Source organism: Acomys russatus, chromosome 1 (assembly GCF_903995435.1).
Source record: "Acomys russatus chromosome 1, mAcoRus1.1, whole genome shotgun sequence".
Lineage (NCBI taxonomy): Eukaryota > Metazoa > Chordata > Mammalia > Rodentia > Muridae > Acomys > Acomys russatus.
The window spans coordinates 53,854,428-53,873,232 of NC_067137.1; the positions used below are offsets into that span (position 1 = coordinate 53,854,428).

The following is an 18,805-nucleotide window of genomic DNA, read 5'->3' on the forward strand; positions in this document are numbered from 1 at the left end:
GACATGCATGTGGTACACAGGCATACACACAGACAAAACACTTGTACACATACAGTGAGTAAAAGTTGAAACAAAATGAGATGAATGGAAACTAATTATCTTGTGCCCTCAAAGAAGTACAGAAAGACATTGCTCTCCTCTACTTTTGTGAAGGATTTTATTCTGTAGTGGTTTAAAATGATTCATTTAATAGACAAGAAAAGGCTTAATCTTTGATTGAGGTTTAAATCTGGACATTTGTATGCTGCTTAAGCTCAAAATTGTGGTCAGTAATTTTGGCAAGATTCCTTCTGACAGCTCACTCCCCTGTTCTGTTGCTTCTAGTTTCCCTGCAGTTACTGTAAAAACCAGCTTGCATTGGGATAACTGACTTCCTCTCCCCTTTGTTGACCTTTGGCCTTTTCTCTTTTTGCTTCAGTATCCACACATTGTACTTCAGCCAGGCTAAATTAAAGGCAGTACCATCTTGTTACTTTGATCTTTTTTTTTTTTTTAATCTCAATTTTTAAAATTTCTTTTTTTTTTACATATACATTTATATTATTACACACATATAAAATAAACTACATACAGAAAGAAGAACCACAGAACAATCAGGAATTATATTCATGTTACATTCATAGGGTTTTGGCTGTTTATATTTTTCAACCTTGAAGAAAACATTTTCCTATCTCGGTGAGTCTAAAATTCTGAATGTTATCTGGATCAACACTTCTCAATTCTCCTGGCTGTATGCTCCTGTAGCATAAAAACCATTGGATCTCCTCAGTTTTATACCTCTGTAATATAGTATGGCTTCACTAGTTAGTGTTTATGTTTTCTGTTTTGTTTGTTTTTTTGCTTTTCGAGACGGGGTTTCTCTGTTGTAGTCCTGGCTGTCCCATACTCGCTTTGTAGACCAGGTTGGCTGGGAACTCACAGAAATCCACCTGCCTCTGTCTCCTGAGTGCTGGGATTACAGGTATGTGCCACCACGCCAGGCTAGTTAGTATTGAACAAAGGTGGATCTTGAGTGATGGGGGAGATAGCAGAAATACCAACTTGAGCTAACGTTTCAAAAAAAAGAAAAATAAAAAAAAAGAAAAATAACATCGTTTGAACAGAGACACAGGGGAACACCTTTCTCATTCAGTGTGAGGTCAGTGTGTAAGCTCTGTTTGTGGTGAGGAGTTCTGGGAAACAGAGATAATGTAGTGCCAGGCGCAGCTGTTGACATAAGAGCTTCAGGAGAACTTTCCCCTAGAAACCCATGTGGCCAATAGTCTGTCAGGAGGATTACTCTGAAAAGTGTATGGCACCAGGCGGACATGAATGAAAAATAGACCATTTAGGAAAATAAGTTATGAGCATTATGGTGATTGGGGTAGAAAGTGATAGATAACCAGAAACCAGTGAAAAAAAAGTTAAAACCTATCTGGGTAAAGATGCTGCACTGAAAAAGGAAAAAAGGAAAGGAAAAAAAAAAAAAAACTGTGAAAGTAACAAGTCATTAGGAGAAAAGTCCAAGGATATGTAGGAAATTGCACAAGGTGTTATAAATATGAACAGCTCATAATGCAAGAATTTAAAATACAATGTCAATAAGACTACTTATGAAGACTTAGACTTATAAAGAGACAGATTTTGAGACTATAGTATTTTATCAAGGGTACAGGGATATAGGCTATGCCATCATTGCTAATGGAGCATGTGGATTTGGGCTATTTTCTTAGTTGAAAGACTTAACAAAACAAAATAAACATACTGCTTGGCTTTTGCACTAGAATATATCCTAAAGATCTTCTTATGTGAAATAATACATACTTAAGTATTTTCTTTTTATTTAACATTATTTCATATGTATGAGTGTTTTGCCTGCAAGTATGTCTGTGTACTACACACATGCAATGCATGTGGGCCAGATGAAGACAGCTAATCCTTTGGAGCTAGAGTTGCAGGTGGTTGTGAGCCACCATGTGGGTGCTGAGAACCAAACCTGGGTCCTCTGTAAGAGCTGCCAGTGCTCTTATCTTCTGAGCCATCTTTCCTGCCCTGTTAGTCTTTGTTTCAATTGGAAACAGATCTCCATGTTTAGGAAGGTTGGGCAGTAAACTGTAGCAGATATAGTGGCATATGTCGTAATTGTCAAATGAAGGCAGTTAATATACCAAAATGGAATATTATCCTCAAGATATATTATTAAGTCAAAAGATCATGTGCGTAATGGGTACCAAGTAACTATTTTGGAGAAGACTAAAAGTATTTTCTTATATATGCTTAAGAGACTTCCTTTTCTTTTTTTCTTTATTTTATTTTATTTGTTTGTAGGTTATTCAAGACAGAGTTTCTCTATGTAGTACTGGCTGTCCTGAACTTGTTCTGTAGACCAGGCTGCCCTCGGACTCAGAGATCTGCCTGCCACTGCCTTCTGCCTCATGAGTGCTCGGTTGAAGGCATATGCTACCTCATTTTTTTTTTCTTTTTATAGTTTTTGCTTTTTGTTTTTTGATACAGGTTAACAGAGCACACCTGACATTCATTAAGGGAATGAAAAGAACATGGAAAATACCTATGGGACCAAGAACTTGGTACCTAGAGAAGAGGGCTGGGATGAAATGTCACTTTTCCATTGTGCAGCTCATTTGAGTTTCTCTCTGTGGTTTCTTTACTGCATCACAATTCCCCGAGAAGCACTTCACAAAGATGAAAGGTCTGGGCTCACAGTTTCAGAGTGTTTAGCTCTGACTGCATGGCTTTCAGGACTGTGATGAGGCAGAGTGTAATGGGAATGGGACCACATGGTAGAGGAGGATGCTTACCTGATACGTGGTAGGAGCTAAAACACAGCCAAGCACAGTGGTCCATGCACCCAGGACGCAGAGACGGAGGCGGAGGCGGAGGCAGAGGCAGAGGCGGAGGCAGCTCATCTGGTCTACACAGAGTTTTAGGACAACCATGGCTACATTATGAGAGCCTCTCTCCAGCCAGTTAATCAGCCAACCAGCCAACTAACCAACCAACCAACCAACCAACTAACCAACTAACCAATTTACAGAGAGAAATGCCTGCAGTGACCTACTTCCTCCAGCTGGGTTATAAAGGTTGCAGTTTTCCTGAGTAGTACCGCATTCTGTGACCATTTGTTGCTTTCTAATGTGTGTGCTCCTGGGATCCTCACATCTGGGATGCCCCTGGCTCTGCCCCCTGTGCTTCTTACTAACTTGCAGCAACTTCTTTCTCTGTGGAATCTGATCTCAGGCTCTCATGCTTGCACGGCTTTGTGGCTATGATTTCAGCATCATCGTCCCTGGGAGGCAATTTCAGACCCAAAGCATAAAATTGTTTTTCAAAAAATTAAAAAAAAAAAAAAAGAAAAGAAAAGAGACATTCAACTAATAGTGTGTATCTGTACTATCTATAACCAAGTCTGAGAAAATTGGGGTCTAGAAAAATAAAATATAAAAGGACTCAGGCTTACATATCTGATAAGGTCAGTATCCAGAAGATATAAAATTTCAAAGTCAACATGGTTTATACAGTGAGTTCCAGGCTAACCAGGGCTACAGCATGATATCCTGTCTAAAACAAAAGAAGACAAAACAAAACATTTCAGTAACAACAACAATAACAACCATCACTTAAAAATAGGCAAAGAACTTGCATATGCGTTTTTACAAAGAACACAAACAATTGGTCAGTAAGGTCATAGGAGGATCATAATGGTACAGTCCTGATTGGTCATTTTTGTCAACTTGATAGAAGCTAGAGTCATGAGAGTAGGAAGAACCTCAGCTGAGAAAATGCCCTCATCAGACTGGTGTGCAGGTAGGCCTATGTGGCGTTTCTTGATTGCGGGTTGATGTTGAAGGGTCCAGTCCATTGTGAGATGTGTCATCCCTTGGCAGGTGGTCCTGGCTGTATAAGACAGCAAGCCATCAAGAGCAGGCCAGTAAGCACTGTTCCTCTGTGGCTTCCTGCCTCTCGGTTCTTGCGCTGGCTTCCCTCAATGGACTGTGACCTGACACATGTAAGCTAGATTAACATTTTCCTTTCTAAGTTGCTTTTGGTCATAGTCTTAATCACATCAACAAAAAGCAAACTAAGGCAGTTACTGATTGTTAGTGACTATTAGTGTGGTCGCCCTGAGACCTTGTTAGTATTTGTTCCTAACAAGTTTGTTTAGTTTTCTCTTAATATGCTGCCCACTGAGAGAGGGAAAGAGGGAGGGAGGGAGGGAGGAAGGGAGGGAGAGAGTAAAGGAGGGAGAGAGGAAGGAAGGGAGAGAGATAGGAGAGAGGAGAGAGAGAGAGAGGATTCTGAGTTCATTTGTGTTGTTAGGTCTCCTTCTGGGAAAGGGGTAGTCTGATAAATCTTGTTTTGACTATGGCTAATTGGCTTTTATTAGGAAGACTTAATGCAGTCATAGGGGAAAGAAAGACACACTCTCAAGTTTTGCTCCCTGCTTATGGAGCAGAAAGCTGAGAAGTGTTGGTTTACTTGAAGTGAGATTCATTCTTGGCCAAAGTTTGATATCTATTAGTATTTTTATGTGTGTGTGTTTATTAAATGAATGATTTAAATACCAAAATAAACCACACACATGTACTTTATGCAAACTAGAGTCACCTGAGACAAGGGAACATCAACTGAGGAATTTGGTCTGTGGGCATGTCTATGGAACACTTTCTTGGTAAATGGGTGATGTGGGGGGTGGGCGGCCCACTGTGTAGAATGTCAGTCACCCAAGTGATTCTGGGCAAGTTAGGCTGAGTAGAACAAGCAAGAAGCCATGTTCATCCTGGATTCCTGCCTAGTTTGCTTCAATTTCCACACTGAGTGATTGTAGTGATCAGGACGTGTAAGCCAAACAAACTCTTCCCTCCCCAGGCTGGTTTGGTCAGTGTTTTTCATTGGCATAGAAAGCAAACTAGGACATACTTTCATAAAAATTTAACTTAATGTCAGTATCATTGACAACTTAATTTTTTGTTTGTTTGTTTTGTTTTTTGAGACAGGGTTTCTCTGTGTACCCTTGGCTGTTCTGGACATGCCTTGTACACCAGGCTGACCTCGAACTCAGAGATCCGCCTGCCTCTGCTTCCCAAGTCCTGGGATTAAAGGCAGGCACCACCATGCCTAGCTGACAACTTAATGTTTTTATTATTGTTTAGAACACTTTTAAAAATTTACATTTATTTATTGCTGTGTCCATTTGTGTGTCTGTATGTCATGACATACTTATGGAGCCAAGAGGACAACTTGAGGGATTTTTCCTCTGACCATGTCAGTGCTGGGGATCCCACTTAGGTCTTCAGGCTGGGTGACAAGTGCCTTTAGCTGCTGAACCATCTCATTAGCACATGTTTAGAATGTTTTTGTCAAGAGCTGGGCGTGGTGGCTGGCACCTATAATCCCAGTGCTAGGGAGGCAGAGGCAGGCAGATCTCTGGGAGTTTGAGGCCAACCTGGTCCACAAAGCAAGTCCAGGATAGCCAAGGCTATGCATAGAAACCCTGTCTCAGGGGAAAAGAAGAAGAAGAATGTTTTTTTCTAAAAGTCTGATTGGTTAAAAATATGCTGTATACAGCTAGTGCCTTGAGATTAGGAGTGGTCTCTTTTTTTTCCCTTTTACTTTTATTGAATGTCTATGATTTACACATCATGCACCAAAATCCCTCTCCTCCCCCCAGTAAAATAACACAAACAAAAAATCTTGTCACAGAAGCTGTAGCGTATCACGGCAGTGTAGCCTTTTGTCCACATATGTTTACTTTCAAATGTTCATTGCTACGAGTCATGGGTCTGGTTGGAGGCCTACACTATTGTTACTGGATCCTCACTGGGACTGCTGTCAGATATCCTGTTGTTGCTATGTGTCAAGAAGATTCTTAGTCTTTGAATCTGCAGGTCCCTCCCCTTCATGTGTTCCAGCAGGTCATACATGGGGTAGATGTTGGGGTGAGGTTCACTCAGAGCCCTGCATCAGGGCCCACTCCCTTGTCCTCAGGGCATGAACCTCTCTCCTGCTCCCATAGGAGTGGTCTTTTTTTTTTTTTTTAACAGCTATATTGCATATTTTTAATTTATTTTTTAAATATTTTGTTAATTTATTCATATTACATCTCAATGGTTATCCCATCCCTTGTATCCTCCCATTCCTCCCTCCCTCCTGCTTTCCCTCTACTCCCCTCCCCTATGACTGTGCCTGAGGGGGACCTCCAACCCCTGTATGTGCTCATAGGCTATCAAGTCTCTTCTTGGTAGCCTGCTATCATTCCTCTGAGTACCACCAGGCCTCCCCATCCAGGGACGTGATCAAATATGGGGCACCAGAGTTTGTGTTAAAGTCAGTCCCCACTCTTCCCTCAACCAACGGTGGAGAATGTCCTGTCCATCGGCTAGATCTGGGTAGGGGTTTGAAGTAGGATTGGTCTTAATTGACAGAGAGTGCCAAAACCAGCACTTGGGCCAACAAACACTTAGCTGGTTAATTAAGTAATCAGTCAATTAGTAATATTTATTTATTTAATGTGTGTGTGTTTTGTTTTGTTGTTATGGTTTTTATTTTTTCCTTCAGAGGCTGGGCAAGCAAGTACTCCATCACCAAGTGATACCCTTAGCCTAACAATACAGATTTTTGTTCTCCAATTAATATGGCCAAGTTGAACGTGAGTTTGTTATAAGTAGTCCTGTCAGTTGTAGTAGGTCACAGGTGGTTTGGACTAGTTACAGGAGAGCACATTAATGTGGTTTTGAATGCTTAATACATAAAGTACTGTGGGAACAGTAGTAGTTTAAACTTAATTGCAGTTTGATTTTAAAAAGAGGGTTGATTTTCAAGTACTTTGCAGTATCTTTGCTTTTATATTTGCTGAAAATATTATACATGAAGATTATGCTTTGAACAGTGTAAAATGTTTTCCTAGTATTAACGAAATGATTGCAGGAAGTGTTGTACTCGAAAGGTCACGTTGCTCTTTTGGCACTTCTAATTTTATATTTTGTACATATTGTTGAGTCTTTCAGGCTCCTACTTGAGTGCTTAAAGGTCCAGGTAATAAATGGAAAAGGGAAATTGCAAAAGGGCACAGTGAGTCGGAGTGCACATGTCTTTTGGCCTTCTTTTGCTTAAGACTGAAATTTCAGAGTCCAAGAGGCCATTGAGAAGACAGGAAGGGCAGCATGGTATGTGCTTCTGCCCTCACCAAGTCCAGAGATGCCCCAAAGTACCTTTTTCTATTAATTGATATTGCATTTAGATTTCCTGTGTTACTCCTCCCTCCCCACTTGAAGACACTTAAACATTTCCCTTCACAGGGTTGGCTGAACTGTCTTTTCAGTTTCATCGATGACACTGAAACACTTGCTGCTTTCCCTTTGCTCCAGGTTTACTGGTGGTACCTGACTGGGAAGCACCTAGCCATAAACAGGCCACAGGCTGATCAGTGGTGCCACGCCTTGGCACAGTGTAGCATTTAAATGGGATACTTAGAATGACAGGTATTTTGTTTTACTATTCTTAATACAGTGGATGAATATTTTTGATATCACTAAATATTTTATGCTAATCTGAAACTTTGTTTCATTGGTCTCACAATACAATATTTTTTTTTTTTACAGCTTTCTCTTTTCTTTAGAGTCTGCAGATTTAGGCATAACTTGTGGGAAATTTATGTTGATTGATTTTGTTCACTGTGAATCAATTTATTTATTAAAAATGAAAATAATCCTTACTGAATCATTTGTCACAATTCATGTGGCTATTTACTATTTGCGCTGATATGAACAGCCAAAATTAAGCAAAGTATTTATATAATTTTTGGTCAATGAAAAACATAGAATTTTAATTATTTTCTGGAGGATTCTGTTAACTTCATGTAACTTTTTTGTTTGTGTCTTTTTCAAGACAGGGCTTCTCTATGTAGCTCTGGCTGCCCTGAAACTTGCTTTGTAGACCAGGCTGGCCTTGAACTCAGAGATTCTCCAGCGATGTGTTGGGATTGGAGGTGTGTGTTCCACTGCCACCACAACCACCCACTACCATTTTAAAAATATTTCTTTATTTATTTTTACATGTATGAGTGTTTTGTTTGCATACTGTATATGCACCATTTGTATGCCTGGTGCCTGCATCAGATCCTCTGGGACTGGGATTATAGATGGTTATAAGCCATCATGTGAGTGCTGGGAATTGAACCCGGGTCCTCTGGAAGAATGACAACTGCTCTTAATCACAGAGCCATCTCTTCAGCCCATAGCTTCATCTAATTTTATAACTAATTTTATTCTATTTAAAAAAAATATTTATTTATTTATTACTCATACAGTATTCTGTGCTACATGTGAGCCAGTAGGCCAGAAAAAGAGCACTGGATCTCATTATAGATGGTTATAAGCCACCATGTGGTTGCTGGGAATTGAACTCAGGACCTTTGGAAGAGCAGCCAGTGTTCTTAACCTCTGAGCCATGTCTCTAGCCTTTCATAACTGATTTTCATCTGTGGTTTTTATTATAACTGTTTTTGCTTGCTGTGGAGAAGTAAAATAACCATTTTAAAATAAATAAGTTACTCAGCTAGGAAATGTCTTTGGATGATTTTTCCCCCAGAACAAAACTATATTTGGTTCTGAACAACTTCATTATTCAAAGCTGATAGATATTAATTTAAGTTGATTCAAATTTATATATAGCTCATATATTTTTATCTTGCTCATATATTCACTAAAACCCATCAAAATATTACTGGGTTTTCTTTCTAAGCCATTTATTGTAATAGCCTTTGTAATACTAGTATCATTTGGTGTTGATGAGACAATAAAAATATGTTTCTTACAAAATGAGGGAAGTCAGAGAATTATTCTTAGGGCTATTAGGCTATTAAGATGAAAATAATCTTTTGGTGGCTACTTCGAAAATAATCTTTGTTTATTATTGGTGCTACTTTTTTGATAAATGGAATTGTATTTATCTTTGTTATTGAAAGCAGGAATATAATCAAAGCATTGCCAAGTGTGTACCTTGCTCCCATGGTATCCAGTCAGACACTTGATGTGTGTTTTTATTAAATTGTTATGTGTAATAAGTAAAGATCAGGCAAAAAAAAAAATGTAACAGTATCATCATTATAAGCGATTGTAATTTGAGTGTGTTGACCTTGCAGCAGACATCAGAAATGATGATGATGCTGGGACATCATAGATAGGACACTGTGGAAGATAGGTGACTAGGTGCTGAGGGAGGGCTGCTCTTACCTGGAGGGTAATGACTGAGCAAGATAGTGTTAATTGCCTATCCATTGGCATAGTTGCGATCTGACTTTTAAGTCTTCTTAGTTCTAATTTGCGCTGATTGTGGGAGGAGGGGAAAGCTGTAACCTAGGCATAATGAGGCACCCTCTCTAGAAGTGGCACATGCAAATGTTACCATTATCAGGTGGGTTGTTGGACTGCAATGTAATGTCGTCTGTTCCTTCACTTATTTCCTTCTTCTGGCTGTCATTGAAAGGAATGTCTGCCATTTAGTGCACAATCATAGCAAGCTGGCTCTTTACCGATACTGTAAATGGGTAGTAATAAAAACCTTATATACAATTAAATAAGCAGTTAGGATACATTTATAATTTCATTATAGAGCTTGAAAATGCTTTGGGAAACTCTAAGAATGTTAGAATATAGACAATGAAATGGGTTGTAGAGGTATAAGGGAAGCTATATCTCTACAAAAACGATAACTAGCAATGCTGTTTGTCAGACACAGGTGTAGTTAGAGAGTGCCAGTGGCGCTGGAGAGGGAAGAGGCCACTGCCAGTGAGAAGTCTCCTGAGATTTCCCAGAAGAGATGAAAATTAGTTTGGTGGCTTCTCAGCTCAGTAGCTCTCACAATTATGTGCGTTCAGCCCCAAAGGTTTCCAGTCACCCAACTGTTCCACTGCAGTGGTGGTGGTGGGGGTTTGGTTGCAGGTGTTTCTATGACTTCTTTTCCTCAAGGCTGTGTTGCTCTGCACATGTTGGCAAGAAGGAATTCTGAGGGAATTCCATTTCTGCTCATTCCTCTTCAGTGTGTCCCCAGCACATCGATTCCCCTCAGGGTTTTTGGAAGGTCGAGTGATGATCCACTCCTGGTGGCACTTGCCTCTTCCCTTGGCGTTTCTTGACTGCCAAGTGGTTAAAACTTCCCACTGTATGAGTCTGGAGGACCTTTCCCGTTTGAGGCAGTTTTCTACTAAGGCACGATTAAGGTGAGATGGGATAGCTCTCTGAAATATATAAAACAGCTGCAGCTGGCATTTATAGTGGGCTGTTCTGTTGCTCAACTAGATTATTTTTGGCATTATATATTATGAATCATTAACTTCAAGGTTGGTATATAAACAATGTCATTAAGTATAGTAAGGTAAAATATGTTTAGAAATAGATGCATGAGAGCATAAATATAGTCCTCAGAACGTAGGTTCCTTTCTCTCTGCTGGGATATTTCTGCATTCAAATGGTATTTCTCATTTTATCACAACAACGGACCCATAAATCCGACAGGGATGAATTTAGTGTAATCAAGAAATATGAAAGCCATTAGGATGTGAATTGCACACAACCAGCCTCTATCCACCATGGATTCTGTTAAGGCAGAGGCTTTAATTTTCTCCCCTTTCCTATTCTTACTCGGTGAATTTCTCACAAGGAAAATCTTTCTTAGAGTTCCATTCTTTAAAAATAAAGAAAGGGATAAATGAAGCTGTGTTGAAGCCAGGCAGCATCCTCATGGTTCTGCCTAGTTTGTGCCTATTCGATTCAGCCTCTGAGTATCAGGGACACTTTGGATTACTCAGAGTTCAGGTTAAAAAAACATTACCTTTTCTTCTAAGGTGTGGTGGGGCAGTCCCTCTATCCCAGCATTTAAGAGACTGAGGCAGGGGCATCACTGTGAACTTGAGGCCAACTTGGGTTACATAGTGAGTTTAAGACCAGCCTGGGCTACATAGTGGAACCACTTCTGAAAACAAAGCCAACCAAGACACAAAAGGGGCCTGTAGTCATGCCTCAGAGTTAAAAGTGCTTCCTGCTCTCCCAGAGAACCTGAGTTCTTTTCCCAGCACCTGGGTCATGATGGGCTGAGAGAGGGGAACTCAACTCTCAACTGCCTGTAACTTCAGCTCCTCTTCTGGTTTCTGTGGGCACCCGCACGTTTTGCATATACTCACAAAGACAGACAGAAACACATGCATATGCAAACATAAAAAGAAAAATATTGAAAAAAATCAAAAGAAAGCAAAAGAAAATTGTAATAAAAAACTTTTAAGGAAAACCGAAGTAAGCTATATAACATGACCCTATCTCAAAAGGATGCTTAAGCCAAAACACAAACAAAATGAAATCCCAAATACAGGACTAAAACCCCAATCATTTTAAAGAGAATTAGACTGAGCACCTGTTTGAGAATCCCTTTTTCCATGATATATACATAACATCCTTCAAATTCAAAATATGACTTTAGGGAGATTATAAGGACAAGAAACATGAGGTCAATTTACTAAAATAAATAAAACTAGTAGAAATTATAGGAAGTCTTTAATTTCTTCAGTAAAAGTGCAGGAAACATTGGACTTCAAAGGACAAGCTAAAGCAGTATCACAGTGAATGAGACTCTGCTCTCACAATGTGTAGTTGATGGAAGATAAAGATGAGAAAATAACATGTGACAAATACTATGCCAGAGGAGTTATAGGATTTGCAAGAGCACAGAGGAAGGCATCTCACTCAGACATACCGAATCAGAATGGATTTCTGGTTCTACGGTTGTCTATGCTAACTTGCAGGGTACAAAAGTGCCAAGGTGAAGAAAAATAGAAGTGATTAAGTGAGAAGACAAAGTGTCTGAAAGAGCAGATGCGATGAGACCAGGATCTGACTGATCATCATTAACCTGTGCATTAAGCCTGAGCAGGTGGTCCCCATCCTATAGCAACAGGGAGCTGAAGGATGGCAGTCAGGAGGTGGTAGCTATCCAGTTTGTATCTTTTCAGGAGGCCACTGTGGCTAACTATCATGTGGACCCTGGGACAGCTGTTTGAATGATACAGTCATTCTTTGAGTATGAAAGGACCATAGAAGCCAGAAGTCCAGAATAGGTAGAGTTTGGTTTCTTATGGCATTAGCTTACCAGTTTCCTTAATAAATTTGTTCTTCATTGTATTTCTATGGCCCTCTGACCTTATCACAAGGCAAGACTGTTCCCAAGGCACTGTGTGTAACAACATTGTGTATCTATGTGGATACCTAGAGGCTGGTATGATGTCTCCTACCTATCAAGCACCCAGTAGATGGTTATTGATGTGCAAAGAGTGGGTGCTGAAGAATGAGAGGCAGGTTGGATCATAAGGCCTTCCTGACTTTTCCAGAATGACAGTGTACATTTTCATACACTCTTCAAATTTGGGAGCTTTCTCATTCATTGCTGGTCTTCAGTTCATTCCCGTTGGGTATAGAGAGGTGCAGATTAATTAAAAAGCTAACTCGTCTCCGTGCTGTTCTCTAGGAATTAGTGTAGAAGCATGGCTTATAAATTTAAAAGATTTTTTTGCATCTACAAAGGAAACTTCATGTGAGCATGATAATAAAGGTAATTAATTTTGAGTGTCACTTTACTTAGCTTATGTTTTTAATAATTTTTGACAGTTCCATAGGTGTATGTAATAAATTTTGGTTATTTTTCACCCCAATCACCCTCTTATCCCTTCCCCCTCTCACTGAAATTCTTCCTCCCAACATGGCTTATAATATATTTTAGCCACAGATTACTTAAATAAAAATTGCATTATCTACTTTACCATTTGAAGCTCCATATCCCGGTCTTTAATATTGTCAAGACCAGAAAGTGAGATTCTTTCCTCTTAGTTGTCTATGCCGACAACTAAGTGTAGGTCCAGGTTTTCCTGTATATGTGTGTCCAGTGCTCTTCTCTGAACATTCATTTTCTTGGCTGCAGAATGTGATATTCAAGGCTCCTATTATACCGTCATGTCCCTGTGTCCCATTCAGTGGTTGCTGAGGCAAGGTAATCAAGCTTAGGGGCCATGTCTGAGACAAACTCATTACTTCCCCCACATCATGCTTCTTTGACTTCCCCATGTTCTTTTTATTCACACTATGCATTCTGCTTCCCAACTAATATTTTTACTTATTTCTTTTGTACTGCAGTGTATCTAAAAGAGTTTCAGAATGATTTTCTTCACTGTGTATGTTTCCCTTTTCTGGAATCCTACCTAGGGGAGGAACTGTATCTGAAGCTCAGTTGGATTGGTCCTTCACTTTTACAGTTGCTGACTTTTTAATTTTCTTACTTGCTTAGAGATGTGTGTAAGATGATGTTTCTTACATATGCATTGTGGATACTTAACGGTGTGGTAAAAATTGATGTTAGTGTGAATTTGGTATTTTTTGGTTTTTTATTATAATTTATTTACATTATAGCTTGATTGTTGGTATTTTTTTAAACTATAATTTCCCAGTGAAACTATATTAAGGGAAAGTCTCTTTTTGTCTCTGTTCTCCCTTCTCTAGGAATCTTCCTACTCAAAATAGTATAAAAATTTTTACTACCAATGCCTTTGTGCATTTTAGAAAATCATTAATTATTGAAAATCATGCTGTTCAAATATAGGGCTCATAATGAGATTACAGCAGATAATTTGAAATTGCTGGAATTTTTATAAATAGACCTAAAAAAGCAGCAATAGGTTAAAAACAAAACAAAACACCCCCATACCCCGCAAACAAAAACAAAAACAAAGGCACCAAGCAAAAACAACCCTGTTGGACAGACATTAGTAACCGTATCACCGTCCTTAGACCCTGGTTGTAGTGAGTCCTATGTTGTAAAGTCATTCACTTTAATACAGACCAATTTCATCCAACTCAGAAATCAGCTCCAGACTGAGCCTGGAGACGTGGCTCAGTGATTAAAGGTACTTACTGCTCGTGGAAAGGACCTGAATTGGGTTCCCAGCACCCCTATTGAACAACTCACAACCGCTTTTAATTCCAGCTCCAGGAGATTTGACTGAAGCCTTTGGCCTCTGGAGGCACCTTCACACACACACACACACACACACACACACACACACACACACGCGCACACACACACACACACACACACACACATGAGAGAGAGAGAGAGAGAGAGGACAGACAGATACATGACACATAATTCAAAGTAATAAAGATATTGGTAAAAAAATCTGTTCCAGGATGTCGCCATTTATATTTTACTTTTTGAGGATATGGCTGAGTCAGTGAATTTCTTTATTTGCATTGTCAGCTATCATTAGTATCTGAATAGTAGGAAATCCTGTAGTCACTAAATGAGACACCCTCTCTGATATGAGAAAGTTCGTCCTGGATGGTATTCAAATCTTTGTGTGCTGGGAAGATTGTATTTAAACCAACTTGATTTTCATGTTGCACCAACATTATTCTCTTCAATGAGTTTGCATGAAAGTAGTATCTGTTGTAATTAATTTTGCTTTAGTATATAAAATGTACTATACAAAATATACCATGTACATATAAAATATAACTAATATATAAAAGTATAAAATATACTATATAGTATAGTATATAAACTATTTACATACCTATTATTAGAAATTCAAGTAACATGGAAAAATAGAAGGTAAAAATTCTTCACCTGAAAATTAACAGTTAATATGAGTTATCTTCATTTATTGAGCAATCTTTTAAAATATTCTATCGATGTGTATGTGTCTGTGTGCATAAGTGCCACATATGCATATACTCACATAGGCAGGAAGAGGATGTCATCCTAGAGCTGGAGTTATGGGTGATTGTCAGCTGCTCACTGAGTGTGCTGGGAGCCCAACATGCTCTCTGGAAGTGCTTTTAACTACTAGCCCATTTCTCTAATCACCCATGAACTCTTTGATGGCTGACTGTGTCTGAAATTTCACATAAATGGGTTCATAGATGTGTTGTTAGTTTTTATTGTTGTGAAGAGACACCATAACCAAGGCAAGTCTTATAAGGAAAAAAACATTTAATTGGTGCTGGCTTACAGTTTAGAGGCTTAGTCTATTATCTGTAGGCTTCAAAAGCATGTTTATGTCCACTACAGCTATCATCTATGGTGGAATCATGGCAGCATGCAGGCAAGACATGGTGCTGGAGAAGGAACTGAGAGTTCTACATGCTGATTGGCAGCCACAAGGAAGAGAGGGACACTGGATCTGGCTTGGGCTTCTGAAACCTCAAAGCATACCCCCAGTGAAACACTTCTTTGAACAAGGCCACACCCATACAACACCACCACAAGGCCACACCCATACAACACCACCACACCTTCTAGTAGTGCCACTCCCTATCAGCCTATGATGACCATTTTTATTCAAAACACAATAGACATGCACAATTCTAACTTATTATCAAAACAACATGTTGAACATTTAAAAAAACATCTTTGGCATTATTTGCTGCAGGGCACACCATGACTTTGTCATATTGTTGGACATCTAAATTTTAAGTTTCTCAGTGTTGTAAATAATAGTGTGTTAAAATATCTTTGATCTTATTTTTACACCTCTGTAGGAAATTCCTCAAAGTGAGTTCTGAACAAGAGAAGTTTTGTTCTAGTAACATTTTGGTACACATTTCCATGTTTAGCTCAACAACACCATACCTTATTATACTCCTGGGAAGTCTGTCTATTCCCTTCTACTGAGTACTGGCATTCTTTAAAATTTCTTTTATCAGTATGATAGGTTATAAAAGGTGAGATTTTTATTTTACTATTAACAGTTCAATGTCTTTATTTTTACCATGCCCCATATTTTGCTTTTAGTAGAATATATATATATACACACACATACCTTTTTTTAGTTGTGGGGTCTCCACAAATGCCACGGTTGGTAGAGTAATGATCCACGTGAGTTTATTTTAGACATGTTTAAGTACGGTGCAATTTTGGAAAAATGTTTCCTGGTAACATTGATCTCAATCCCATGTGCTTAAGGCATGACTACACCAAAACTCCTTTTCAACGTGCATGTGACCTCTACCATGAAGATGATAGCTACAGCTTAGCTGGATCTGGTGTGGTCTCTGTCATACAGGTAGCATAGAGGTCACCAGGCTATAAAGTACATATGGGATAGACATAACAGTGTGGGGGATTTGCATGTGGTCGGACCCTGCAGGTAGCATGGATCACCAGGCTATTAATAACAACCACTCCCGGTCTTCTGTGTGGAAGCATGTATACATCCTTTTGTTAAGAGACCAACCTGTGTGCTTAATATTCCTGGTTTCCCTAGAGTTTATCTGAGAGCACAAGCACCTGCTACATTTAGTCTTTTTTTTCTTATTGTTTAGATGCATTATATGGTTTAAAAATGCTGACCTGTTATTAATATATGCTGCAGTTTAAGGCTGTAGAGATGACTCAGTGTTTAAGAGCACATACTGTCCTTGAAGACTCAAGTTCAATTCCCAGAACCCATGTGGGTGGCTCACAGCTGCTTGTAACATAAGATCCAGGAGGATCTGATGCTTTTAGCATTTGCAGGCACCTACAGATGTGTGCACACAAACACGTACCCACCCACACGCACATTCATAATTATGAGCTGTCCACATTGATTGGAGACAGGGTCACTCATTGACCATGAACTCATAAGGCACGTTACTGACTGAGCTATTTTTGTCAGACTGTGTTACAATGTCTTATGCTAATTTCCTTTTAATCTTGTTGTATTTAAAAAGTATTTTTTATGGTGCTAAAAATGGAACCTGTGCCTTGCTAAAGTTAAGTGGAAACAATACTATAGAACCATAGCCACAGCTCATATTTAAAATTTTTTCTTTTTCTTTTTATGTTTTCTAGATCTTGTAAAATGTTCAGAAATGACTTTTTTCCCCAAAGGGATTATTTTATATTTTTACTTATTAATATTTCCATTTTCTGGAGTCATGTTTATATGTAGACTTAAATATCTACTCTTGATTCCTGCCTCTTGAGATTGTGATTCATCTTTTCCTCTCAATACACCAAATTTGTGTTCATGCGTCTTTCAGCCTTTTTCATGGATTTCTTTTATATTACTTAAATCTTTCAAGCAAATTTCCCCAGGTTTATTCGATTACAGTGTTTATTATCTCTCATAGTTTCTGTGGGTCAGAGCTTTAGGAGCAGCTGAGCTGCGCATCATTTTCATCAGGTCTACCTGAGATAGAGGTGCTAGCTGCCTGGATGGCTGCTCTCACAACGTGGCTGGTTAGTAGGAGCTGGCTCTGGGTGAGAGGGAGGCCTCAGCTCCTGTCTGCGTGTGTGTTAGGACAGAGTGCAATAGGATGTGCATAGGAGTGGTGAGCCAAGGGAGGGACGGTGTGACTGGAAGAAGCTACGCTTTCCATGACTAGTGTCAGAACTTGGAGAGTATCTACATTCTTTTTGCTAGAAGAAAGAAGCTAAGTCTAATTCATTGTGCAGAGTAGTAGTATTAGCTTTCACCTTTTGAATAGTTTACCTGTTAAAGAACCACCAGAGCTTCTCTCTCTGTCTCTGTCTCTGTCACTTTTTCTCTCTGTCTCTGTTTCTCTCTGTCTCTCTCTCTCTCTCTCACACACACATACAGACACAGTATTAATCACACATTTTATAATAAAGGCTTTAAAAGTTATTTTCTGTGTATGAGTGCTTTGCCTGCATGAATATCTGTGTTTTGTATGCATGCCTGGTACTTATGGAGACTGGAAGGGGCCCTCAGAGCCCCTGGAACTGGAGTTATGGATGTTTGTGAGCCAACATGTGGGTGTTAGATGGAAACTGCGCTTGAGTCTTGTGAAGGAACAGCCAGTACTCTTAACAGCTGAGCCATCTCTCCAGCTCCTACTGACTTCTTATAAGACTCTCCCACCACAACGGTGGAAAGCTACATACTGCTGTACTCTACTGTGTTGAAAGCCATTGTATCTCAGTGGTCAAGTTCCTAACAAATAATGTATGAAAAGTAATATTGATAATCTGGTGGTATTTTATGTTGTTTCCAACTTCTCATACTTTTTGTTATTACATACTTGGGATCGTTGTGAATGCCTTTTAAAAGAATTCTTAAAATTGTTTTATACTGTTTTGTGTTTCTACAAATAATTCTGCATATTTTGATGGACAGATACTTAGACATAGTAGCTTAAGGACATTGCATATTTAAAATTTCACAGGCTTTGAAAACAGTTTCTCAGTTATCTTGAACAGTCTCCTCTACTGTATGAGCAAGTGTGCACCAATCAGAAGAGGGCATTTCTGTGGGGAGCAGCCTTGCCAGTGTCCCCAGCCCCATATGCTCCAGTACGCATCAGAGGCTCATTATAATGCTGGCCTTTCTGTGCAGCAGACACTTGAGTCTGGGTAGTGCTGTGTTCCATCTGCCTGGGGCTCCGGGCTTCATAGTGTGAGTGAGCTTCTTTGTACTGCGGCCTCTTGGCTGTATTTGTTTATGGATTTCTTTATTTAGCTTGTATTTCCACCTTGGCCTTGCTTGTCATTTCAGCAAGTGACGCCTGTGCATGCAGGTGCGTGCATTTGTGCTTGTAAATTAACAGCACCCCAGTCATCCCAGTCACATAACAAAGTTTTTGTTGTTTAAAAAAAATTTTTTTAATTAAGTTTTTCTTTTTCTTTTCCTTTTTCTCCTTTTGTCTTAAATTGCATAAATCTTTTTCCTTGGCTTGCATCTTTATCCATTACTGAGCCTGCCCACTGCTGGGTAAGCTCCCCGCAGACCTGCAGCTGCCATAGATGAGCTGTGGGCACCTTTCCA

At 39.3% G+C, this 18,805-nt stretch overlaps 1 protein-coding gene across 7 annotated transcripts in view; it reads left to right on the forward strand.

Annotated features, from left to right (window-relative positions):
- The window catches only part of Immp2l (inner mitochondrial membrane peptidase subunit 2), an 835,266-nt gene that overhangs the window by 15,072 nt on the left and 801,389 nt on the right, over window positions 1–18,805 (forward strand). Inside the window, exon 1 of one of the 7 annotated variants that reach the window (XM_051145193.1) lies at window positions 18,537–18,557. The exons of the other annotated variants lie outside the window; for them this stretch is intronic. The gene's annotated coding sequence lies outside the window, so the exon portion shown is untranslated. Of the gene's footprint in view, window positions 1–18,536; window positions 18,558–18,805 lie in introns of those variants that run through there. 7 annotated transcript variants of the gene reach the window in all.